Source organism: Bos taurus, chromosome 22, assembly GCF_002263795.3.
Source record: "Bos taurus isolate L1 Dominette 01449 registration number 42190680 breed Hereford chromosome 22, ARS-UCD2.0, whole genome shotgun sequence".
In the NCBI taxonomy this organism is placed as follows: Eukaryota; Metazoa; Chordata; class Mammalia; order Artiodactyla; family Bovidae; genus Bos; species Bos taurus.
The window spans coordinates 55,304,240-55,317,909 of NC_037349.1; the positions used below are offsets into that span (position 1 = coordinate 55,304,240).

The 13,670-nt window shown below is 48.3% G+C and overlaps 1 protein-coding gene across 21 annotated transcripts in view; it reads left to right on the top strand.

The window, feature by feature from the left end:
* Nucleotides 1-247: 247 nt before the first annotated feature.
* Nucleotides 248-13,670, top strand: part of ATG7 (autophagy related 7) — a 274,102-nt gene continuing 260,679 nt past the window's right edge. For 9 of the 21 annotated variants that reach the window (XR_009492304.1, XR_814634.4, XM_024983113.2 and 6 more), the window contains exon 1: nt 260-293. The gene's annotated coding sequence lies outside the window, so the exon portion shown is untranslated. 21 annotated transcript variants of the gene reach the window in all.

The following is a 13,670-nucleotide window of genomic DNA, read 5'->3' on the forward strand; positions in this document are numbered from 1 at the left end:
TGATAATTCCTGTCATTCTCAAATCACTAGGGCCATATATACACATTGCCACCTCCGATAGAGAGGCTGTCCCCCGGCTCTCCCAAGGGGGCGTGACCAGCCTCCTGATGACCCGCCTTTCCCAGGGTCCAGGTTCCTCCCACTGCGCCGGGTGCTAGGGTCTCCTTCACTGGGCCGACCAGCGCGTCCTTGTGCGCATGCGCGCACCCCCCTCACGCCTGCGGGGGCGGGGCCACTGCGTCATCGGGACGCGCGCCGCGGACAGCGCCGCGGTTGCCGGAAGTTGGGCGGCGGTAAGTGAGCCGCGCCGTTGAGGAGGACAGGGGTCCTGCGAGGTCGGTTTCTGTAGCCCTGGGCCTGAGGGGTGAGCTCGGCGGTGAGGTCGAGGGTCACGGCGGGTCTGAGGAGCCTCCTTCAAGAGGCGGGCCTCCCTCCTCTAGGGAGACACACCGACTCTGGCTCTCGCCTTCTGTCTGCGGTCACGTCCCCCTCAGGCTGATTCAGCCCGGGGTCTTCCGACTAGGAAGCTTTTGCTAATTAACAAAGTAATTCCCGCCTGTCCCCTGGCAGCGAGTGCTCTGAACATCCTGTGTGGGCACACGGGGGACAAGCACGCCTGGGCTCTCTCTCCTGGCTTTGCCCGGTTTTGCTGTGACTGGCGCGTCTTTTCTGGCCAACTCCTCTCCTCCCTTCATGTGGCATGATGTTGAAACGCTTTTAAGGAGCTGAGTACAGGGCTCACATGCAACCGCAAGGTCCTTTTTCTGTTCCAGCCAGTTTCTCATGGTAGAGAATAAGTGTAAATACTGATCGAGCTGCTGCTGCACATCTAGCACTGCTCTGCAAGCTGGGGATACCAAAGTGAGTAAGGTACACATCCCTGTCCTCGAGTTAATTTTTTTTTTTAAGTCAAGGAGATAGCGCTACAGTATGAAACTGTTGTAGGGGGTTGCTGGCGGACTTAGGGTGCTCGCAGGTCAGGCTGAGGCATCAGTAGGCTTCGGTCCTAAAGGATGAGCAGGATTAGTCAGGTGAAGAGGGCAGTGAGGTGGGACGATATCCCAGACATTTGGAGTGGCATGAACAGAAGACTATCCATTGAGTGACCAGCAAGGAGTTCACTCAAGCTGGAATGCTCTGTTGTGGAAGAGGCAACTCTGGAAGCCAGATCATGAAGGATTGTGTGGGCGACAGCGTGAGGAGCACAGACTCTGGAAGCTGAGGTGCTTGTGTGCCGTGTCTGGCTTTGCCACTGAGCTAGTTTGTGAGCTTGGGCTGGTCACTCCCTTTCTTAGCTTCAGTTTCTTCATCTGTAAAAGGAGCAAATAGGGAGTTCCCTGGTGGCCTACTGGTTAGGATTCTGGGCTTTCACTGCTTTGACTGGGGTTCAATTCCTGATCAGGGAACTGAGATCCTACAAGCCACATGACGTAGCCAAACATCCCCAACCCCACCCCAGCCCCGCCCCCCCAAAAAAACAGAACAAAAACAAAGGGCAGACATTAACCCACCTTCTAGGGTTGCTGTGAGAAGTGAATTAGAGGATGTTAGCCACTTGACACTGCTGCTGCTCCTGCTAAGTCTCTTCAGTCGTGTCCCACTCTGTGCGACCCCATAGATGGCCCACCAGGCTCCGCCATCCCTGGGATCCTCCAGGCAAGAACACTGGAGTGGGTTGCCATTTCCCTCTCCAATGCATGAAAGTGAAGAGTGAAAGTGAAATCGCTCAGTTGTGTCTGACTCTTTGCGACCCCATGGACTGCAGCCCACCAGGCTCCTCCATCCGTGGGATCCTTCAGGCAAGAGTCCTGGAGTGGGTGCCACTGCCTTCTCCACCACTTGGCACTGGTGGACAGTGAACAATAAACTGCTGCAGTTACTGTTGCCAAGTTAAGACATGTTAAGAAGCTTTATTTGGAAATGTGGGTGTGAGGGGTAGAGCCCTGAGGAATTTTAAGCAGGGTTGTGCCATGGTTTTATCTCTTTTAAAGTAGCCAGGCAGTGATGTGCTTATTAGAGTGGGCAGGAAGGACCTGTAGGTAGACCGGGCAGGGCACCGTTGCTGTAGTCCATGCTGTAGTCCAGGTGCCGGAGGAGGGGGGCCTGAACCAAGGCAGCACCTGTGGGGATGGAGAGGGGTGGGTGCGTTCAAAGACAAGGAAGTGAGATTCGCTGGACTGGTAACTGGTTGGATGATGCTGGGGGAGTCAGGATTTTGGGGGTCGAGGATGGAGAATGAACCCTCTATGTGGAGATAAAAATGATAAGTAGTTTGGTCAGTACCCTTGACCTCAGAGATTTTATTTGGAAGTCAGAATGACCTCTGTCTTCCACTTTTGCTCATGGAAAAAAGATTCTCTGATGCCTTCCTCCTCTCTTTCTCCCGATCCTCCCTGCTTTTTCTAGTGACGCCCCACTGTGTGTTCAGTTCAGTTGCTCAGTTGTGCCCGCCTCTTTGTGACCCCACAGACTGTAGCACGCCAGGTTTTCTTGTCCATCATCAACTCCTGGAGCTTGCTCAAACTCGTGTCCATTGAGTCAGTGATACCATCCAACCGTCTCATCCTCTGTCATCGCCTTCTGCCTTCAATCTTTCCCAGCGTCAGTGTCTTTTCCAGTGATTCAGTTCTTCACATCAGGTGGCCAAAGTATTGGAGTTTCAGCTTCAGCATCAGTCCTTCCAATGAATATTCAGGACTGATTTCCTTTAGGATTGACTGTTTTGATCTCCTTGTAGTCCAAGGGACTCTCAAGAGTCTTCTCCAACACCTCAGTTCAAAAGCATCAGTTCTTCAGCATTCAGCCTTTATGGTTCAACTGTCACATTCATACATGACTACTGGAAAAACCATAGCTTTGACTAGGTGGACCTATGTTGGCAAAGTAATGTCTCTGCTTTTTGATATGCTGTCTAGGTTGGTCATAGTTTTTCTTCCAAGGAGCAAGCGTCTTTTAATTTCATGGATGCAGTCACCATCTGCAGTGAATTTGGAGCCCAAGAAAATAAAGTCTCTCACTGTTTCTATTGTTTCCCCATCTATTTGCCATGAAGTGATGGGATGGGACTGGATGCCATGATCTTCATTTTTTGAATATCGAATTTTAAACCAGCATTTTCACTCTCCTCTTTCATCAAGAGGCTCTTTAGGTCCTCTTCACTTTCTGCCAAAAGGGTGGTGTCATCTGCATATATGAGGTTATTGATGTTTCTCCCAGCAGTCTTGATTCCAGCTTGTGCTTCATCCAGCCCAGCGTTTCTCATGATGTACTCTGCATTGAAGTTAAATAAGCAGGGTGACAGTATACATCCTTGATGTACTCCTTTCTCAATTTGGAATCAGTCCATTGTTCCATGTCCAGTTCTAACTGTTGCTTCTTGATCTGTATACAGATTTCTCAGGAGGCAGGCCAGGTGGTCTGGTATTCCCATCTCTTTAAGAATTGTCCATGGTTTGTTGTGGTCAACACAGTCAAAGGCTTTGGCATAGTCAGTAAAGCAGAAGTAGATGTTTTTTTGGAATTCTCTTGCTTTTTCTATAACCCAACAGACGTTGGCAATTTGATCTCTGATTCCTCTGCCTTTTCTAAATCCAATTTGAACATCTGGAAGTTCTCGGTTCACGTACTGTTGAAGCCTCACTTGGAGAATTTTGAGCATTGCTTTGCTAGCATGTCAGATGAGTGCAATTGTGCGGTAGTTAGAACATTCTTTGGCTTTTCCTTTCTTTGGGGTTGGAATGAAAACTGACCTTTTCCAGTCCTGTGGCCATAGGGTGTTCAAGGGGGAACCAGTAGGTGCTGCTCTGTCACCAGGCTGGCAACGTGCATCTCCATGATCTTGGTGGGCTGGGTGTCAGCCGGTCCACCTGATCTCAGAATGATCACCTCTGGGGTTTTCACACCGTCTTTCTGCTTACCCTCCTTTGACCTTGTTCCTATGTGTCAGTCTCTCTGTGAGTGTGGCATAGAAAGCAAGTCCTTTTCCCATGGAGCCTGGCCATGCGGAGCAACACTGTACTCACTGTCCTTGCCGGAATCCAAGACCCCACAGTGACTCTGCTAGGCTTCATCATGGGCACTTGATGCTGTCGACACTGTCACACTGTCTGAGAGTCAGTGTGATGCTGTCTGCGCATCCCTCCTCATCTCTAGTGTGTTCATCCGTCTCCCAGCCGCCTTTGTTGCTTTTGACTTCGCTGAGTTGTAGCCATCAGTCAAGGCTTCTCAGCTTGTATCACTACAAACTTAAATCCAGCCAACCCTATGGCTTTGCCTTTTATTTTAATTCCGTGGGGGGGAAAATGGTGTTTGTTCTAAGATTAATTCCTTTACTTGTGCTGAGATCCCTTTATCAGTTCCTTTTCCTCAGGACCTGGTTCCCATCATTGTTCCCATTTCTTTCCTGTTTAACTAACCCTTCCATTTACTATCCATACCCCCCTACCCCCGTTTTTACTTTCATTTTTGCAAAAACAAAACACCCTCCTGTTACCCTCTGCTCTACCCCGTCGCAGCCACACTTCTTGGACAAGTTGCCACCTCTGCTGCTTGAAGTCAGCATTCACTGAAATTCTACTTCTGCAGCAGCCCTCCCCGCAAACCACTCTCCTCCAAGTCACCAGGCCTCGGTGTTGCCAGAACCCCTGAACTCTTTGCCTTCCTTCTCTTCTTCGCCTTCTCAGTATGTCTGACATTGATGCTCTCCCTTCACTTGTGAAAAAGCACTCCTGGTTCGAACTCTGTCTCTGGCCGTTTCCCCTCAGTTTTCATCGCAGGCTCTTTTCTTCCTTTTGTCCCTTAAATGCTGGTTTTCTCCAAGGCCTGGTCTCATACTCACGCTCATCTCTATGCACAGCATAAACTCTCATCCCTGGGCCAGTGACCTCTGCTCTGGCTCTCGAGTCCAGATCTCTCCTGAGCACCAGCCCTCCGTCTCAGCGAGTCCCAAGCTAAGGTCATCATCTTCTCTCCAAACCTGTGACTCTTCTTCCTGTCTGTACTCTCTCGCATTCCCCTTCTGCATTTATTGATTCCAGGCAGAGCCCTTCGAGTCCTCTTGGACTTTTCCTACTCACACCATGCCTCCCGTCCTCCTGGTGCTAGTCAGAGTTCCACAGCTTCTCCTCCCTTGATACTGACTGGACACGTTTTCATCATCTGCGTTTCCTCTCCCCCTGCCTTAGATCAGGCCCCTTTTCACTTCCTGCCTGTGTTCCTGCCTGGCCTCCGAGCTGCTTGCCTGGCCTCAGCAGTCTGGCCCTAACTATTGCTGGAGTGCCCTTTCTGAAATAATAGATCTTTGCGGGACTTCCCTGGCAGTGCAGTGCTTAAGACTCCATGCTCCCACCACAGTGGATGTGGGTTCAGCCCCTGATCGGGGAACTAAGGTCCCATATGCTGTGTGGTCCCAAAATGTAAAAAGCAAACAGAGCCCCCCAATATTTGCTAAAATACAAATCAGTAGCTTTTCATGGAAGGTCTTTCGTGATTTGGCATTTGCCTACTTTATGGGCGTGGTTTCCAGCTCCTGTGGCGCACGAACCTTGCCTTCTCACCACACAAAACTCGGGGTGTGTTCTGAAACGGACCATGCTGTTTCCTTAGTACATAGATTCGGTCATCAGGAAGTATTTATTGGGCACCTGTGGGGGGCAGGTGCTGGGAAAACAGCGATTGATGGAGGAAAATGAGAAGCTGACACAGTGCCTTTCTCAAAGAGCTTTTCTTGTAGCAGTGAGGACCAACGTTCACACTGCGCGTGTGCTCTGGAGGGGAGGTGGTGGCTCCCTTTGTGGGTCGGATACAGGAAAACTGACCTGAGTGGGAGTTGAGGGAGTCAGGGAAGGCTCCCCTCTCATGATGGTTGAGCTGCGATCTGAAGGGAGAAGAGGAATTAAGCAGACAGTGGGCCCCTGGATGGATAAGAACGTTCTCAGCTTCTGCAGAGACTGTTGGGTGTTTCCAGAATTGCAGATGTGGAACTGAGACAAGCTTCCTCCTTTTGTCTAAACTGTCCCCACTCCCCAGCATAACCTTCCTCATCCAGCAGGACTGGTTTGGGCTGCAGCCGCCAACCACTCCCCTCTCTCAGCCGTCCAGAGGACTTTTGGAAGAGGGGGGAGCTGTTTTACTTTGTGATATAACCACAAGGCACAGCTGCATTGAAGAGGGTGCCGGGGGTGACAGGCACTCTGCGATGTGTGATGGTGGTGGTTGTTCAGTCGCTAAGTCATGTCTGATCCCGTGACCCCATGGACTGCAGCACGCCTGGTTTCCTTGTCCTTCACCATCTCCCGGAATTTACTCAACCTCATGTCCATTGAGTCGGCAATGCCGTCCCGCCATCTCATCCTCTGTCGTCCCCTTCTGCCTTCAGTGTTTCCCGGCATTAGGGTCTTTTCTAATGAGTTGGCTCTTCGCATCAGGTGGCCAAAGTATTAGAGCTTCAGCTTCAGTCTTTCCAGTGCACATTCAGGACTGATTTCCTTTAGGACTGACTGGTTTGATTTCCTTGCTGTCCAGGGGACTCTCAAGAGTCTTCTCCAAAACCGCAGTTCAAAAGCATCAATTCTTCGGCACTCAGCCTTCTTTATGGTCCAACTCTCACGTCTGTACATGACTGCTGGAAAAACCATAGCTTTGGCTGTATGGACCTTTGTCAGCAAAGGGATGTCTCTGTCTTCTAATATGCTGTCTAGATTTGTCATAGCTTTCCTCCAAGAAGCAAATGTCTTTTAATTTCATGGCTGCGCTCATGGCAACCTACTCCAGTATTCTCACCTCTAGAACCCCAAAGAGTAGGAGAAGACAACGTGTGGGACCAGCACCAAATGAAAAAGAGCTGTCCCACCAGCATTCAAGTGGTGCCCTTGTTGAGAGTCTACTGCCAGTTCTCTTAAAAGCCTGGGCTCGAGGGTTTTTGTGGGAAACACCCCTTCCTCTTCAGGCTAATTTAGCTGTCCCTCCCTCCTCCTCCCATTACATCCGGTGCCAATGCTTACACCAGACAGCTGTGCTCTTTTACCTGTAACCTGCTGTATTGTCATTCCTGCTCTGTCTTACCTTGAGACTGTTAGCTCCTTAAACTCGGGAACCATGGCTTTTTGCCATCGAGTCCTGAAATTCAGCACAGGGTCTGGTACATCAGGACTTTCCTGGTGGCTCAGATGGTAAAGTCTGCCAGCAACGTGGGAGACCTGGGTTCTGTCCCTGGATTGGGAAGATCCCCTGGAGAAGGGAATGGTAACGCACTCCAGCATTCTTGCCTGGAGAATCCCATGGACAGAGGAGCCTGTCGGGCTGCAGTCCATGGGGCTGTGAAGAGTTGGACATGACTGAAGTAGCTACGCAGCAGCAGCTGGTACATCAAACCAGTGTCTATTGAAGGAACGATGAGGAAACCCCATGTTTTGGGTGTGTGTTTTATTGATGGTATGTTGATGGTATGTTCTTTTTGAGTGCCTCTTGTGTGCCACATTCATGCATTTTCTAGTTGAACCCTCAATAATTCTGCACTGCAGATGGTTTCCCATCTTACAGATGAGGAAGTAGGCTCAGAGAAGATAAATGACTTGCCCAAGGCTGTGTGGCTGGAAGTTTCAAAGGTGGGATTTGAACTTGGGTCTCTCTGGCTCATGAAGCTACACCCTTCTGTCTACCATATGTCTGTCTCCAGTGTATCAGATTGCATGGTTGTCCAGGTGTTTTTGTGGACTGAGACTTAAGGCCCTGGATTTACCTCTATGAAAATTTTATTGTTGTTGTTCAGTCGCCCAGTCATGTCTGACTCTTTGCGACCCCATGGACTGCAGCACGCCAGGCCTCCCTGCCCCTCACCATCTCTCAGAGTTTGCCCAAGTTCATGTTCACTGCATCAGTGATGCCGTCCAGCCGTCACATCCTCTGACACCCTCTTCTCCTGCCCTCAATCTTTCCCACCTTCAAGGACTTTGCCAATGAGTTGTCTGTTTGCATCAGATGACCAAACTACTGGAGCTTCAGCTTCAGCATCAGTCCTTTCAGTGAATATTCAGGGTTGATCTCCCTTAAGATGGACCGAATTGATGTCCTTGCTGTCTGAGAGACTTTCAGGAGTCTTCTCCAGCACCACAGTTCGAAGGCATCAATTCTTTGGCATTCTGCCTTCTTTATGATCCAGCTTTCACAACCGTGGGTAACCACTGGGAAGACCATAGCCTTGACTATACAGACCTTTGTTGGCAGAGGAATGTCTCTGCTTTTCAACACACTGTCTAGGTTTGTCATCGCTTTCCTGCCAAGAAACAATCATATTCTGATTTCATGGCTGCAGTCACCATCCACAGTGATTTTGGGGCCCAAGAGGAAATCTGTCACTGCTCCCACCTTTTCCCCTTCTATTTGCCATGCAGTAATGGGGGCAGATGCCATTATCTTAGTTTTTTTAATATTTAGTCTTAAGCCACTCTTTCACTCTCCTCCTTCACCCTCATCAAGATGCTCTTTAGTTCCTCTGCACTTTCTGCCATTTAACAACTTGAAAATTGTAATCTTGATAAATAGGCCTGTCATTCCAGGTGGTCAGAATCTTTTATTCTAAATTTCTGTTATGCGTCATTGCTTCTTCCTATTCCTGTCATGTGTAGATTTTTGGTTTTTTTGGTCGGGGTGGGTCTTGGTTGCTGTCCACAAGACTTTCCTGGTTGCCGCGAATGGGGACCACTCTCTAGTTGCGGTGCTTCGGCTTCTTACCGCGCTTCTCTTATTACAGAGCACAGGCTCTAGAGCACGCCAGCTCAAAAGTTGCGGAACATGGACTTGGTTGTTCTGTGGCATGTGGAATCTCAGACCAGGGAGCAAACCCATGTCCCCAGGATTGGCAGGCAGATTCTTAACCTCTGGCCCACCAGGGAAGCCCCAAGTGTAGAATTAATAAGCAAACCTGTATTGTTATCTAAGTCACTGGTAAGATGTGGTTATAAGAATCAAAAGTGGGTCTTCTGCATTGCAGGCAGATTCTTTACCATCTGAGCCACCAAGGAATGCCCTTGCTGTAGCAAGGTTCAGTTCAATTCAGTCACTCAGTCGTGTCCTACTCTTTGCGACCCCATGGACTGCAGCACGCCAGGCTTCCTTGTCCATCACCAACTCCCAGAGCTTACTCAAAATCATGTCCATTGAGTCAGGGTTGCCACCCAACCATCGCATCCTCTATCATCCCCTTCTCCTCCTGCCTTCAATCTTTCCCAGCATCAGGATCTTTTCCAGCAAGTCAGTTCTTCTCATCAGGTGACCAAAGTATTGGAGTTTCAGCTTCAGCATCAGTCCTTCCAATAAATAGTCAGGACTGATTTCCTTTAGGATATAGACTGGTTGGATCTCCTTGAAGTCCAAGGGACTCTCAAGAGTCTTCTTCAACACCACAGTTCAAAAGCATCAATTCTTTGGTGTTCAGCTTTCTTTATGGTCCAGATCTCACATCCATACATGACTACTGGAAATACCATAGCTTTGACAAAGTAATGTCTTTGGCAAATGTTCATTGGCAAAGTAATGTCTCTGCTTTTTAATATGCTGTCTAGGTTGGTCATAACTTCTCTTCCAAAGAGCAAACGTCTTTTAATTTCATGGCTGACGTTACCATCTGCAGTGATTTTGGAGCCCCCAAAAATAAAGTCTCTCACTGTTTGCATTTTTTCCCCAATCTATTTGCCATGAAGTGATGGGACCGGATGCCATGATCTTATTTTTCTGAATGTTGAGTTTCAAGCCAACTTTTTCACTCTCTTCTTTTACTTTCGTCAAGAGGCTCTTTAGTTCTTTGCTGCCATAAGTGGTGTCATCTGACTATCTGAGGTTATAGGTATTTCTCCCGGCAATCTTGATTCCAGCTTGTGCTTCATCCAGCCTGCTGTTTTGCATGATATACTCTGCATATAAGTTAAAGAGGCAGGGTGATAATGTACAGCCTTGATGTACTCCCTTCCTGATTTGGAACCAGCCTGTTGTTCCATGTCCAGTTCTAACTGTTGCTTCTTGACCTGCATACAGATTTCTCAGGAGGCAGGTCAGGTGGTCTGGTATTCCCATCTCTTTAAGAATTTTCCACAGTTTATGGTGGAAACTCTCCAAAGAGAGTCACAGGCTTTGGCATAGTCAATAAAGCAGATGTTTTTCTGGAACTCTCTTGCTTTTTCTATAACCAATGGATGTTGGCAGTTTGATCTCTGATTCCTCTGCCTTTTCTAAATCCAGCTTGAACATCTGGAAGTTCACCGTTCATGAGCTGTTGAAGCCTGGCTTGGAAAATTTTGAGCATCACTTTGCTAGTGTGTGAGATGAGTGCAATTGTGTGGTAGTTTGAGCATTCTTTAGCATTACCTTTCTTTGGGATTGAAATGAAAACTGACCTTTTCCAGTCCTGTGGCCACGGCTGAGTTTTTCAGATTTGCTGGCATATTGAGTGCAGCACTTTCACAGCATCACCTTGCAGGATTTGGAATAGCTCAACTGGAATTCCATCCCCTCCACTAGCTTTTTGTGTAGTGATGTTTCCTAAGGCCCACTTGACTTCACATTCCAGGATATCTGACTCTAGATGAGTGATCACATTATCATGGTTATCTGGGTCTTGAAGATCTTTTTTGTACAGTTCTTCTGTGTGTTCTTGCCACCTCTTCTTAATATCTTCTGCTTCTGTTAGGTCCATACCATTTCTGTCCTTTATTGAGCCCATCTTTGCCTGAAATGTTCCCTTGGTATCTCTGATTTTCTTGAAGAGATCTCTAGTCTTTCCCATTCTATGCTGCTGCTAAGTCGCTTCAGTCGTGTCCAACTCTGTGCGACTCCATAGACGGCAGCCCACCAGGCTCCGCCGTCCCTGGGATTCTCCAGGCAAGAACACTGGAGTGGGTTGCCATTTCCTTCTCCAATGCATGAAAGTGAAAAGTGAAAGTGAAGTCGCTCAGTTGTGTCCGACTCCTAGCGACCCCATGGACTGCAGCGCACCAGGCTCCTCTGTCCATGGGATTTTCCAGGCAAGAGTACTGGAGTAGGGTGCCATTGCCTTCTATAGTTTTCCTGTATTTCTTTGCATTGTTCACCAAGGGAGGCTTTCTTATCTCTCCTTGCTATTCTTTGAAACTCTGCATTCAAATGGACGTATCTTTCCTTCTCTCCTTTGCCTTTCGCTTCTTTTCTTTTCTCAGCTATTTGTAAGGCTTCCTCAGACAACAATTTTGCATTTCTTTTTCTTAGTTGTGGTCTTGATCACTGCCTACTGTACAATGTCAGGAACCTCCGTCCATGGTTCTTCAGGCACTCTATCAGATCTAATCCCTTGAATCTACTTATCACTTCCACTGTATAATCCTAAGGGATTTGATTTAGGTCCTACCTGAATGGTCTAGTGGTTTTCCCTACTTTCTTCAATTTAAGTCTGAATTTGGCAATAAGGAGTTAATGATCTGAGCCACAGTCAGCTCCCATTCTTATTTTTGCTGACTGTAGAGCTTCTCCATCTTCAGCTGCAAAGAATACTATCAGTCTGATTTCAGTATTGACCATCTGGTGATGTCCACGTGTAGAGTCTTCTCTTGTGTTACTGGAAGAGGGTGTTTGCTCTGACCAGTGCATTCTTTTGGAAACACTCTGTTAGCCTTTGCCCTCTGTACTTCAAGGCCAAATTTGCCTGCTACTACAGGTGTTTCTTGACATACTACTTTTGCATTATAGTCCTCTGTAATGAAAAGGACATCTTTTTTTTGGTGTCAGTTGTAGAAGGTCTTGTAGGTCTTCAGAGAACTGTTCAACTTTAGCTTCTTCAGCATTAGAAGGGGCATAGACTTGGATTACTGTGATATTGAATGGTTTGCCTTGGAAACAGAGAGCATGCTGTCGTTTTTGAGATTGCATCCAAGTACTGCATTTCAGACTCTTCTGTTGACTATGAGGGCTACTCCATTTCTTCTAAGGGATTCCTGCCCACAGTAGTAGATATAATGGTCATCTGAGTCAAATTCACCCATTCCAGTTCACTGATTCCTAAAATGTCCATGTTTACTCTTGCCATCTCCTGTTTGATCACTTCCAATTTACCCTTGATTCATGAACCTAACATTCCAGGTTCCTGTGCAATATTGCTCTTTACAGCATCGGACTTGACTTCCACCACCAGTCACATCCACAATGGGTGTTGTTTTTGCTTTGGCTCCATCCCTTCATTCTTTCTGGAGTTATTTCTCCACTGATCTCCAGTAGCATATTGGGCACCTACCGACCTGGGGAGTTCATCTTTCAGTGTCCTATCTTTTTGCCTTTTCACACTGTTCATGGGGTTCTCAAGGCAAGAATACTGAAGTGGTTTGCCATTCCCTTCTCCAGTGGACCACATTCTGTCAGACTTCTCCACCATGACCCATCTGTCTTGGGTGGCCCTACAAGGCATGACTCATGGTTTCACTGAGTTGGACAAGACTGTAGCCCATGTGATCAGTTTGGTTAGTTTTCTGTGATTGTGGTTTTCATTCTGTCTGCCCTCTGATGGATAAGGATAAGGGTTATGGAAGCTTCCAAATGGGAGAGACTGATTGCGTGGGATTGTTCTGATGGGTGGGGCCTTGCTCAGTAAATCTTTAATCCTATTTTCTGTTAATGGGTGGAGCTGTGTTCCCTCCCTGTTGTTTGACCTGAGGCCAAACTATGGTGGAGGTAATGAAGATAATGACCTCCTTTAAAAGGTCCCATGATGCACTGCTGCACTCAGTGCCCCTGACCCTGCAGTAGGCCCCTGCCAACCCACAGCTCCACCAGAGACTCCTGGACACTCACGGGCAAGTCTGGCTCAGTCTCTTGTAGGGTCACTGCTCCTTTCTCCTGGGTCCTGGTGCACACAGGGTTTTGTTTTGCCCTCCAAGAGTCTGTTTCCCCAATCCTGAGTAAATTCTGGCAGCTCTACGGTGGGGTTAATGGCAACCTCCTTCAAGAGGGCTTGTGCCATACCCAGGTCTGCACCTAGCGACCCTGCCCCTGCGGCAGGCCGCTACTGACCCGTACCTCCGCAGGAGACACTCAAACACAGTTCTGGTTCAGTGTCTGTGGGGTCTCTGGGTCCTGGTGCACACAAGGTTTGTTTGAGCCCTCTGAGTGTCTCTGGTGGGTATGGGGTTTGATTCTAAATTCGATTTCACCCTGCCTGCCGTCTTGCTGGGGCTTCTCCTTTGCTACGAGGGGTATCTTTTTTTGGTGGGATCCAGCATTCTCCTCTTGACAGTTGTCCAGCAGTGAGTTGTAATTTTGGAGTTCTCGCAGGAGAACGTGAGCGCATGTCGTTCTGCTCTGCCGTCTTGGTGGAGCACACAGGGTTCAGCATGCGTGAAATGCTTTGTGAATATGATGGATATTCACTCACAGAGAGAATAAAATACAAACCTGATAGGCCCCAAGACTGAACCAAAGACATCCCTGGCAGCTCCTCTCTGATTGCCATCAGTTCATTCCTGAACCAGCATCCTTTGAAGAAGGTTATTTCACCAGTTTTAAGTCCTTCTGACTGTGTCAGTTCTTGCATCCACATCTCGTCTCCTGTGCTGTCTGGAGAAGCCTTGTCGGAGGCCTTGCTGAGGCCCCCGTAGCCTGTTGCCTGTCTGTGGTTCTTCCATGGCCGCGGCAGCAGTGCAGTGACGCTGTCCCGG